Here is a 10,865-nt window from a genome sequence, read left to right as displayed (position 1 = left end):
ATATATATATATATATATATATATATATATATATAAATATATATAAAGTTCCTTATCCTCCCTGTGTCCTCTCCTCTCCATCAGGGTAGAAGAGGTATCTGGGACTCATCACACACTGCACTTGCTTCAGGAAGCAGGTGACTCAGCTCCAACCATTCCCCATCTTTGTGAGTTTTCCTGTACATTCAAGCTCATTTTGAGAAAAATACTAGAAGTAGTACCCACTCCCTCTTTGAAGAAATCATTATTTTTATACCAGTTAATGGTTTACAGAGGAGCAAGATAGAAGACTGGCAGAAGTCATCAGGTTTAGAAAGAAGAAAAAGGCACCTTCGTGAGACCCCTTTCTTGCACTGTGCCTGGGGTCTCAGAGTCACATCTGAATCCCATGCTGTCTAAACATAGTTTTCTTATTCCTCTGAATCAGAGCCCCTCCCCAGTCACACTTATGGGAAGCAACTGGTGAAAATTGATGTCCCTGAGTCATGATATAAAACTGAACAGGGTATAAAAACCCTCTAATTCTGTTGCCTCCTTTTAAAAATGATGAAGCTGGAGGTGGGGTGTGTAATTTGTTCTTCACTATCTTTAATTTCTTCCTCTGCTGAGGACCATCTTCTTACACTACATACTGGAAATATCCTCCTGCCAGAGAAGTGAGGAAAATTAGCATCCTTTTCTTTGCTGCCCATGAGGGCGGTGTTAATAAGTGGAAGGGAGAAACTTTGAGGTTAAATTTATATAAGCTTACAACAAGAAACAGAAAGAGAATTTATTCTCTTCCGAGGTTATGAGTCATACCCAGGGAAATATGTGTAGGAATTCTGGAGGCTTATGAGATTGGTGAGAGTTGGTAAGGATTGAGGAGAACAGGTGAAGCTTTCCTAAGAGGTCATTTTAAGAGCTTTTGAAAATGGGCGTACGTTCAGAAGTTAGAGCAGAGGATTTGTTATCTGCGCCTGTAATTCATTCTTGGCCCTGGTAGTTGATAGAGTGGACAATATATTTATTTCTCTAATTTCATAATGCACACCTATAACGTGGTGACAACATATTAATCAATTCACAAGATTAAATAAAATACCACGTATGGTGTATATACCTGAGGTTCTGAAACACAGTAAACACTAATCAACACGTGTCATTATGATAATCTCACTGCTTTGCATCCCAATCTCATTCTTCAGTAGATGAAAATATGCATCTACTTGAGGGGACATATTCCCCTTAGATGTGGCAACACAGGCTCTATAGGCCCCTGTTTATTGGATATTAGGGAGATACAGATCATAATAAACCACCAAGGGTGTAAGAAGTTTGAATTAGCAAAGCTATTGTATGGCCAAGTGTTATGTCCTCTAAATTGTGATATTTGCCTCAGGTTATGGCCTTTGAGATGTTTGAAAATATATTTACATTCTATGATAACATATCTGCTCCTGACTTTCCCCAGAATATTTCCTGCACAAACAATCAAACACAAGTGATCTTTGTTTTCCTCCAGGGAGAATGTTCATCAAAACTTTTTTCCCTCAGGAAAGATGTTTATAGGTGTAATGACTAATGGGGCCTCCTTGCAAAATCTAAGTTCTCAAGAGAGTTATGAGAATTGTTTGTATTGAACCAATTATAAAATACAACCTTTGGCAGATGCAAACTATTACATTTAGAATGAATAAACAATAAGGTCCTACTGTATAGCACAGGGAACTATATCCAATCTCCTAGGATAAACCGTAATGGAAAATACTGTTTTAAAAAAAGAAGGTATATATGTGTGTAACTGAGTCACTTTCCTGTACAGCAGAGACTGGCACAACACTGTAAATCAACTATGCTTCAATTTTTTGAAAAAAGAAAAAGAAAAACACCCAAACTTTGCTCCCAAAAGTGGAGAGAATAACAGCTTTATTATTCTCCATCATCATCAGAAAGTGAAGTAAACATTTTCAACTCTGGAATTTCTCACTATGGAGACTACTATTAAGAGGAATAGTCTACTTTCTGTGGGATTGTCTGTAGGTTAAGGTTGAATCTTAAGGTAACAGCCAGAACTAACACCATCATATGTAGATGAGATTTATTTGCACTGGTAGGTGGTTTGGGATAAGGACTATTGCAGTAGGATGAAGAGGCAGCAGAATTCACCTGGGCTATGGTGAGAGAAAAAATTATATCATGGATGTCTGTTTCTCTGAGCCAGAGTTTGTATTTAGTGCAGCTGAACTCGTAAATAAAGACATTCTCATGGGGAGATCTTCCTAGCTGAGCTGTGAGCACAGGAATTCTGAATCTATTTCCCATGGTTCTCCACATCATCTCCAACAATGTGACTAAGAATGGAGTCCAGAACTGCCACTAATGGAAAGGAGACAAAGAAAACGAGAGCCTCCTTGTCGAGGCTGTGGCCTCTGCATGTGGCTCTCTGAACTCAGCCACAGAGATGAAAGGACTTCACACACCTAGATGAAAGTATTGATGTGAAGAGTTGTTAAATAACTTATCCCAAAATCACTTAATGGAAAGATAAGGATAATTGTATGTAATTATGGATACTTCCACAAGTAAAATTTTCATAATATTTGCTACTAATCTTGGTATCACTGAGTAACTAGCAATCAGCCTAAAAACAAAAGTCCTAGTGATAGTGTCTATGAGCAATATTTTATTGCCTTTCATGAAACAATGAAATAGTTAAGTGTGACTTGTAGTTACTTCCGAGGTATATTCTCCCACTTTATTCATGAGTGTTGGTATATATCATACTCTGATAGCATCCATCTTTTAGGAAAATGTTTTTCTGGTTCCATAATAGGATAGGATGAAAGCCAGTGCTTCTGGATTTTCTAAATCGACCATTGAGGTGGAGATATATAGTAAAACTCTTTAGTGCAAGAAACATTTTTCAGAGTTTCCTGTGTTGTATGCTCAGTGGAAACCACTGCCCAGGTGAGGAAGTGATCTTACTGTTTTTTATTTCCATGAGTTGATGCACTTAAATTGCATCAATTAACAAATTGCACTGTCATTCAGCCATCAGTGCTTTTATGTTTTCTTCTCTCTCCCCTTGCTGTAACCGTATCAGTGTTCTGTGATATCTTAACTTTTATTTTTATGGAGAGGCCACAACAGTGAGAGGCCCACGTACCGCAAAAAAAAAATAAGAGGAATAAATGATTAATAATTCAAAATAGAAAATAACCACAACTGAAAGAAAAATGGGAAGATGGTGATGTATGACGCAAATGTTCCTCATCAGTAGAAATAGGTTATCTTTATTTAAATTATCAAATTTTCAGTTTAGAGATTAAATATATTTTAATTATTGCTGATTGCTTTCAATAGTGTCTCAAAACATTATATATTCCTGATGTTTCTTACTCAATTCTAAGCTCTAGAAAATTAGTTTTGTAGCTAAATTTAATATCACATACCTAATACACTGTTACATAGAATCCTCCATCACTTGATCGTATGTATGGAAAATAAAATGTCAAGGACTTCAGGTGAGCTTTTGCTCATAAAAAGACACCACCCCATCTTAACTGATGCTTCTCTCAGTTTCTTAGTTTAAAAACTTTAAAGCTCTGCCATACATTGAAACTGAGATTTCAAACTTACTTAAACAGTTCTTCCTCTTTTAATTAATAGAACTCCCTCTTTAGATTTCTCCAAATTGTAAATACAAAGCAGTTATTACCTATAAGATGCATTTAAGTGTTATATAATTTTTCTGTAGGTTTCCAGTACTCCTATTACAGACTGATTCCAATTTACCCTTAGAAAACAATATATTTTAAACTGATTAGTTGAATTATTATAGTTTTTCAAATAAAATTATTGTCAAATTATTAACACCTAATGGTAAAAAATTTCTTAAAAGCAAAAATCACAACTTTGCAAAAGAGGATTTACATATCAGCCTTCAGTGTATGTGTTCTTCGTTGAATTGACCCTCATTCATTTAAGAAAAACTGAGTGTCTTTTACATCATTGTGAACTATGGTGACCACTCAAAAAGACAAAATGATGTATATGATAATACATATTCCCAGGATACATTTTATATGGTAAGTACAACATGTGAATTCAACTGAGTGGCTTTGTTTTTATCATACTTCTCACTATTTCATCTTTGACTAGGTCCTAAAAAATAACCGGATATTTATAGTGATAATGTAATTATTTTTACAGATATCTTTGACCAATATTGCACATTTAATAGCAGTTCATAGCAACTCCTCATTCATAAAGAGTTAGTGCACAGAACAGCCTTGAATCCACCAATGCAGAAAGGACCATGTCATCTATACCCAGACTTTTATCTGAGCCTACCTAGAAAGGATGAGCCGGCTGCCCGCCTTGTTCCTTATGGTAATTCTTTTTGTGTAAGCAAAGAGAGCTGTTTAACCAAGCAAGAAGTCAAGGCTCAGAACATCACAGGACTGTCCTGCACTTCAGGGCATCCCTTTGATCTTCTGTAAATAAGACAGTTGTCATTCGTTGGATAGTGAACACCTACGCATGTGTCCAAGATGGATCTCACCATATTCTCCAATCGATATATGCCTTTATTACATCCAAAAAAAAATATACAGTCATTGCCAATACAGTTTGTTTACTCAGATCATACTACTTGCATGGGTCTTAAAAAACAAAGAATCATATATCTGCAGAAGAATAATTTTAGTACAAGTGAATTTAACTCACAACGTACTGTTTACAGGCACACTTCATTTTATCGTGATTTGCTTATTGTACTCCGCACAGACTGTGTTTTTACAAATTGAGAGTTTGTGGCAACACTCCGTTGTCAGATGATGGTTAGAATTTTTTAGCAATAAAGTATTTTTAAATTAAGGTGTATACATTTTTTAGACATAATGTTATTTTGCACTGCATAGACTATAGTATAGTGTAAACATAACTTTCATATGCACTGAGAAACCAAAAAAAGAATGTCTGACTCTATTGTGATATTTGCTTTATTGCATTGGTCTGGAACTGAACCCACGATATATCTGAGGTATGAACTGAACCCATAGTATAGCCAAGGTATGCCTGTATTATCTATGTGGAAAATTTACTGTGACTATGCAAAGTAAAATGACGTCTACCGTGTATGTTTAAATGCTATGTTGCTATGTTAAATAACAGGACATGATAAATTTATTCTCTTCTGTGTAGCTGATAAGGTCCAGCTGAAAGGTCTTTATTGGAGTATAACTGCCTCACAATACTCTGTTAGTGTCTGCCGTACACCAAAGTGAATCAGCCACATGCACACACATGCCCCCATATCCCCTCCCTCTTGAGCCCCCCTCCCACCCTCCCTCTCCCACCCCTCTAGGTCGTCGCAAAGCACCAAGCCAATCTCCCTGTGCTATGTGGCTGCTTCCCACTGGCTAAGAATAGTCTTACTTTTGATGTCAGTTACATAAGGAAAACTTCTTAGATTAGACCCTAAAATTGAGAGGAAAATCACTACATTGGATAGAGTTTTAAAATAGTTTTATGTATGAGCAATGGTAAATGTTTCATAACAAACTTTCTAAAGGGGGAGGAGGGAGCCTTACTTACAATTTCAAGCAATCAGTGTGTCATCACTATGCACAGAGTGGGAAAGGCAAAAGGACAATCAGTGCTAGTCAGCCAGCAAAAAACAGTTCCATCAAATGTTGCAGCTACAGAGGTCATCCAATATCCCAGTAATTCCCCATATTTACTAGCCCTCTTTAAAATTAGAATGACTACATATGACTGTTTTTGGCCTAAAAAGTGAGCAAAAGTAACATCAGTCATTTCCAAGCTAAAGGGGTTAGGAGCAGATATGCATCTTCTTCTGTTTCCCGACTGTGATCCATTATGTTCCACAGGGCACAGCTGCAAGATCACAGCGGGCTGCCTTGCCCACATCTGCAGTTGTCTGAGTGTAAAATACATATTGCTATACAAGACATTGACGACTCAAGGAATATCTGTTGTGTATCATGTAGGAGGATTAAAATGCATTGTATATGAAGGAGTTGCCGTTTGGAAAACTTCAAAAACCTAGAAAGTAAGATATGAAAACGGGATGTGTCTGATGTATGTCAACCCTTTGGGATTTAAGGACAGTTAAATCAAGGCTCAAGGCAGAGGGTAGGATGAGACAAGTTCTCAAGGTTGGTGGTTATGGGAGGATCAAGGTCTGCATATTGTTAGATTGTCCCCTGTGGGATCCTGCAGAAGCAGACACCACGATGGAGTTTGGCATGCAGGATATTTATTAGGGAGTAACATTGGAGAATGAAGGGGAGGCAGGAAACCTGCAATGTCAGTGCAACAGAGGCTCATTCAACCCCACAGCCAACTGTGAAACACAGTTTTCCCACGTTGGCCCAGACGGTGGGGTCATTAAATCCCCACCACCATCAGCCATGGGTTGTGGGCAGCACATGCACAGTCTGTGATGGGATGAGGCCTCTATGCAGTCTAGGTAGCCCTGAGGGAGCTGATTGCTGGAGGCCACCTACTGGCACCCGGGCAGAGCAGTCCTCTCTTGAAGTCACGGCTCTCCTTCACCACCACCCAGGTTGAATTCAAGTTCAAGGAGTCTCTATTTTTCCTTTTTTGTTGTTGTTGTTTTCTTATTTACCACTTATCAAGTAATTGTAAGAAAACCCCCAAAGTAGCAGGTTATTCCCCGTTTGAGCCAGAGGTTTAAAGAGAATGCCTCTTAGGAGTCAGCATGATAGAAATGCCCTTCAGGTAGGGCACCTACCAGGGAAGGATGAATTAAGCTTTACAAACTGCTGTCAGTCACATTTCCCACTGAGGGTTTCTTGCCCAGGTGAAGCTTTAGATGATCTAACTGCTTGGCTTGCTTTTACTTCTTTCTTAACAAGCAAATAAAGCATCCTTTGCCTCACCAGTTCCATTCCTAGGAATATATGCTAAGCTTTTAAGTTAAAGGATAGATAGGTAGATAGGTAGATAGATAGACATACATACATACACATTTTGTATATATACACACATATATCGCACACATACACACATGCATGTACATTTTTTGCCCCATAACACATCATGGCGAATAAAATGGACATAGTCCAAAACTTAATTGTCAAAAAATGAGATTGTATGTATGTATGAATGAAAAAAAGCTGCTTCACTGTTAAATGAATGTCATAGAATATTTTTCACATGAGAAAGTGTTCATAAATGTTATTGCCAAAGGAAAAACAAAGGATAGGTATAATATTTGTTTCTTATCACTTTTTAAAATTTCTAATATATAGCCGGTAGATAAATATGTATTACAAAGACTAGATATTCACATATCGAAATAATTAAAATGCTTACCTTTACATCATAGATTTCTTAGTCATTTATATGACATTTTATTTTTCTGTTTCTAGAAAGTAGAAAATTGAATATCGTATCATCAGATATGACATGGATCTTATTTACACTATGACTCAGTCTTTTGAAACTGTGACCTGTGACCTAAAATCGTGAGGAGTCAGCAAATTTTTCGTACAGAAAGAAAAATAAGTAAAGGTACTAAGTGAATAACTTAAAATAAAATTCTAGAATTGGAAGATTTTTTTTTTTTTTTTGCGGTACGCGGGCCTCTCACCGTTGTGGCCTCTCCCGTTGTGGAGCACGGGCTCCGGACGCGCAGGCTTAGCGGCCATGGCTCACGGGGCCCAGCCGCTCCGCGGCATGTGGGATCTTCCCGTACCGGGACACGAACCCGTGTCCCCTGCATCAGCAGGCGGACTCTCAACCACTGCACCACCAGGGAAGCCCTAGAATTGTAAGATTTTTTTAAGCTAAAAATAAATCATCAGTTCATGTAAATATTGTTAAAGTACTGAAATAATTAGTTTCTTTATAAAGAAACAGAAAAGCTGAAGTAGAGGATCAAGAATAAAATTACTGACTCTATTACCCCACAACATTATTTTTACACTATGGTAAATACTTTGTCCTTCCTTTATAAATGTGGTTCTGAAATATTTGCTACATTAAGACTGAAAATAATTGAAACAGAACAGAAATTAGTATGTGTTTCCTCTGAATTCTTTTGAATTAAATAACTTCAAGTTTTATTAATTCTTTAGACTAATCTTTCTGTCATCCTTCTGTCCTTGGCAGACTATCTTTAGATGTGATGTGGGTCACATCTTGGTAGGATTTCCACTCAGTGCAGAGATGGCAGTGATCCTCTTCTGAATGTTCTATTTTCTGCCTTCAGCCTGCTGGGGAATGGCATGATCTCTGGACTTATCTGTCTGCATCCCAGACTGCACACCCTAGTCTAATTCTTCCTCTCTTACCTGTCATCACTGACATGTCCTATGCTTCCAACAGTGTCCCTGAGATGTTGGTAAACTTAGCAGATCTGAATAGAACCCTCTCCTCTGTTCCGTGCATAATGCAGACATTTTTGTATTTGACTTTTGCTCACGTCGAGTGCCTGACGTTCGTGGTGATGTTCTATGATAGGTTTGCGGCGCTTTGTCGTCCCCTCCAGTACACTGTCATCGTGAACTGGAGAGCGTGCACGGTCCTGGCCATCACTTTCTGGACATGTGGATTGATCCTGGCTCTGGTACATGCAGTTCTTCTGAGGTTGTCCTTCTGTGAGTCCTAGGAAGTGGGCCATGTCTTCTATGAAATCCTACCTGTCCTCACACTGGCCTGTGCTGACCCATGGATCAGTGAAGCTGTCATCTTTGCTGCCTGTGTATTTGTCTTAGGTCCCTTTGCTTGGTGCTGGTCTCCTATTCTAGCAGCCTCTGGACCATCCTGAGGATCCAGTCAGGAGAGGGCTGAAGAAAAGCCTTCTTTCTTCACCTGCTCCTCCCACCATGGTGTGGTTGGGCTTTTCTTTGGCACTGACATGGCACCGATATGGTCCCCGTACTCTAGTCAAAGAGGAAATAAGAGAAAAAGCTGTTATTGTTTCACAGTGTCTTCAGTCCAGTGCTGGACCCCCTCATCTACAGCCTCAGGAATGCTAAGGTGAAAGGTGCTCCATGGAGGGAACGGCAGAAGAGGTCCATGTGAGGGGTGGATAGAACTTTTGGCTAAGTAGAGCCTTCTTCCTTTGGAATGTGGTCGGAGGATGACTTCAAGGTCAGAAAAATTACCTAACAGCAAAATTTGATAAGAGAATCTGAATTGTCCAAGACACTACCTGAAAATAGGAAGAATTTTGATGTGCAGGTTTCATCTCTGGTGTTAAGCATTTTTGTCCAGAGATGAGACATCTGGATTATCAATATGCTTAAAGCCATAAAAATCTAAAGAGCACAGTTTTTTCAAGAAATGGATTAATAGCTTATTTTTTAAATTCTTGTTGTTTAATTATTGAAGCAATGTCATTACACTAAGTAACCAATTCAATCATAAGCATTCACATCGCCTGGTAACAAGTGTTAGTTTTCAGGGAAATGAACACCCAGAAGGAAAATTCCTGGCTGCAGAATGTTGCTCAATACATACAATCATTGCAGAACTAAATGTCTCTATGATACCAGTTATGAGTCAAATGAAGACAGGGGGGCTTCCCTGGTGGCGCAGTGGTTGAGAGTCCGCCTGCCGATGCAGGGGACGCGGGTTCGTGCCCCGGTCCGGGAAGATCCCACATGCCGCGGAGCGGCTGGACCTGTGGGTCATGGCCGCTGGGCGTGCGCGTCCGGGGCCTGTGCTCCGCAACGGGAGAGGCCACAACAGTGAGAGGCCCGCGTACCGCAAAAAAAAAAAAAAAAAAAAAAAAAAAAAAAAAAATGAAGACAGGACTGGGATTCACTGTTGGATAGCGAATAATTTCCAAGTCGTCTGACAAGAGTTGAAAAATACTTAGTATTGACCGAAAAAAGATAACACTGTCTCATAACCCATTATAGAAATGTTTCCATCCCTCCTTTACTTCTGCTTTGATTTTTACCTCTCACCTACATTTTCTTTTAGTCTCCCATTTATGTTTTACAACGTGCATAATTAAATGCAGATTTATTCTCTAATTATCTCACTTTCCTACTATTTTTATATCTCTTAACAAGGTTTCCCCTGAAGCTTCTGCCTTTTTATTTTTCAGACTAGCAGAGTATTTTCAGGCAATAATATTTCACTTTATTATCTCTCAACCATTAAAAAAATAAAAAGTTAAATAGTAAACAAATATATAGTGGAATATAGTAACATATTAGCGACTTGACTTCTTAATGGGCAAAGATAAACCACACTAATGATTACTCATGGAGTGGGACTTCCAGAAAATGTCATGCAAAATGACCATTACTTCTAAAACAAACTTTCCACTCCTGGATGAGATTTTCCCTCATGAAACCAAATTATTAAAACCCCTTTTTTTCAGTAATCTTGTAACTACTATATTTTAATTAAAATTTTGAGTGCAGGGAAAAGATTTTCTAGATTCACGTTAAAAATAAATTAGTATGTGTCTTGACTATACCAAAATAGCTGGTATTAGATTTATCCTCCCACCATATACAGCTATACAATCTCAAAAACATATAGAAAACAACTTTGTCAATTGTTGAAGAAATGGAGGGGATGCATATGAGGTGAATACATTGACCCAAACTCTCCCAGGAAGGCATTTTCCTGGACTTTGTCAGGAATATGGAACCCAAGGAGGGATCAGTGGTCTTGGTGACCAGAGGAAGCAGTGATTAGAGTTCAAGGCTGCTAGATCAGTTAGGAATTGGGGGTCAACGTCCAATATGAGGAGAGAAATAGAGAGAGAATCCTAGAAATATTCATGTTAAAATGTCATTTGTTTCCTGAGTTAACTCCCTAGCAATGTGAAAATGGGCTAAGGAGAGACCTAGCAGAAAGCAGCAGCA

At 38.5% G+C, this 10,865-nt stretch overlaps 1 pseudogene; it reads left to right on the top strand.

The window, feature by feature from the left end:
* LOC112408465 (olfactory receptor 2A5-like) overlaps window positions 1-9,060 on the top strand; it is a 10,943-nt pseudogene extending 1,883 nt beyond the window's left edge.
* The last annotated feature ends 1,805 nt before the right edge of the window (window positions 9,061-10,865 follow it).

The sequence above is a fragment of the Neophocaena asiaeorientalis genome, unplaced genomic scaffold (assembly GCF_003031525.2).
Source record: "Neophocaena asiaeorientalis asiaeorientalis breed wild unplaced genomic scaffold, Neophocaena_asiaeorientalis_V1.1 scaffold206, whole genome shotgun sequence".
In the NCBI taxonomy this organism is placed as follows: Eukaryota; Metazoa; Chordata; class Mammalia; order Artiodactyla; family Phocoenidae; genus Neophocaena; species Neophocaena asiaeorientalis.
The sequence above is the reverse complement of the archived record's forward strand: the minus strand, read 5'-3'. Positions and strand labels throughout refer to the sequence as shown.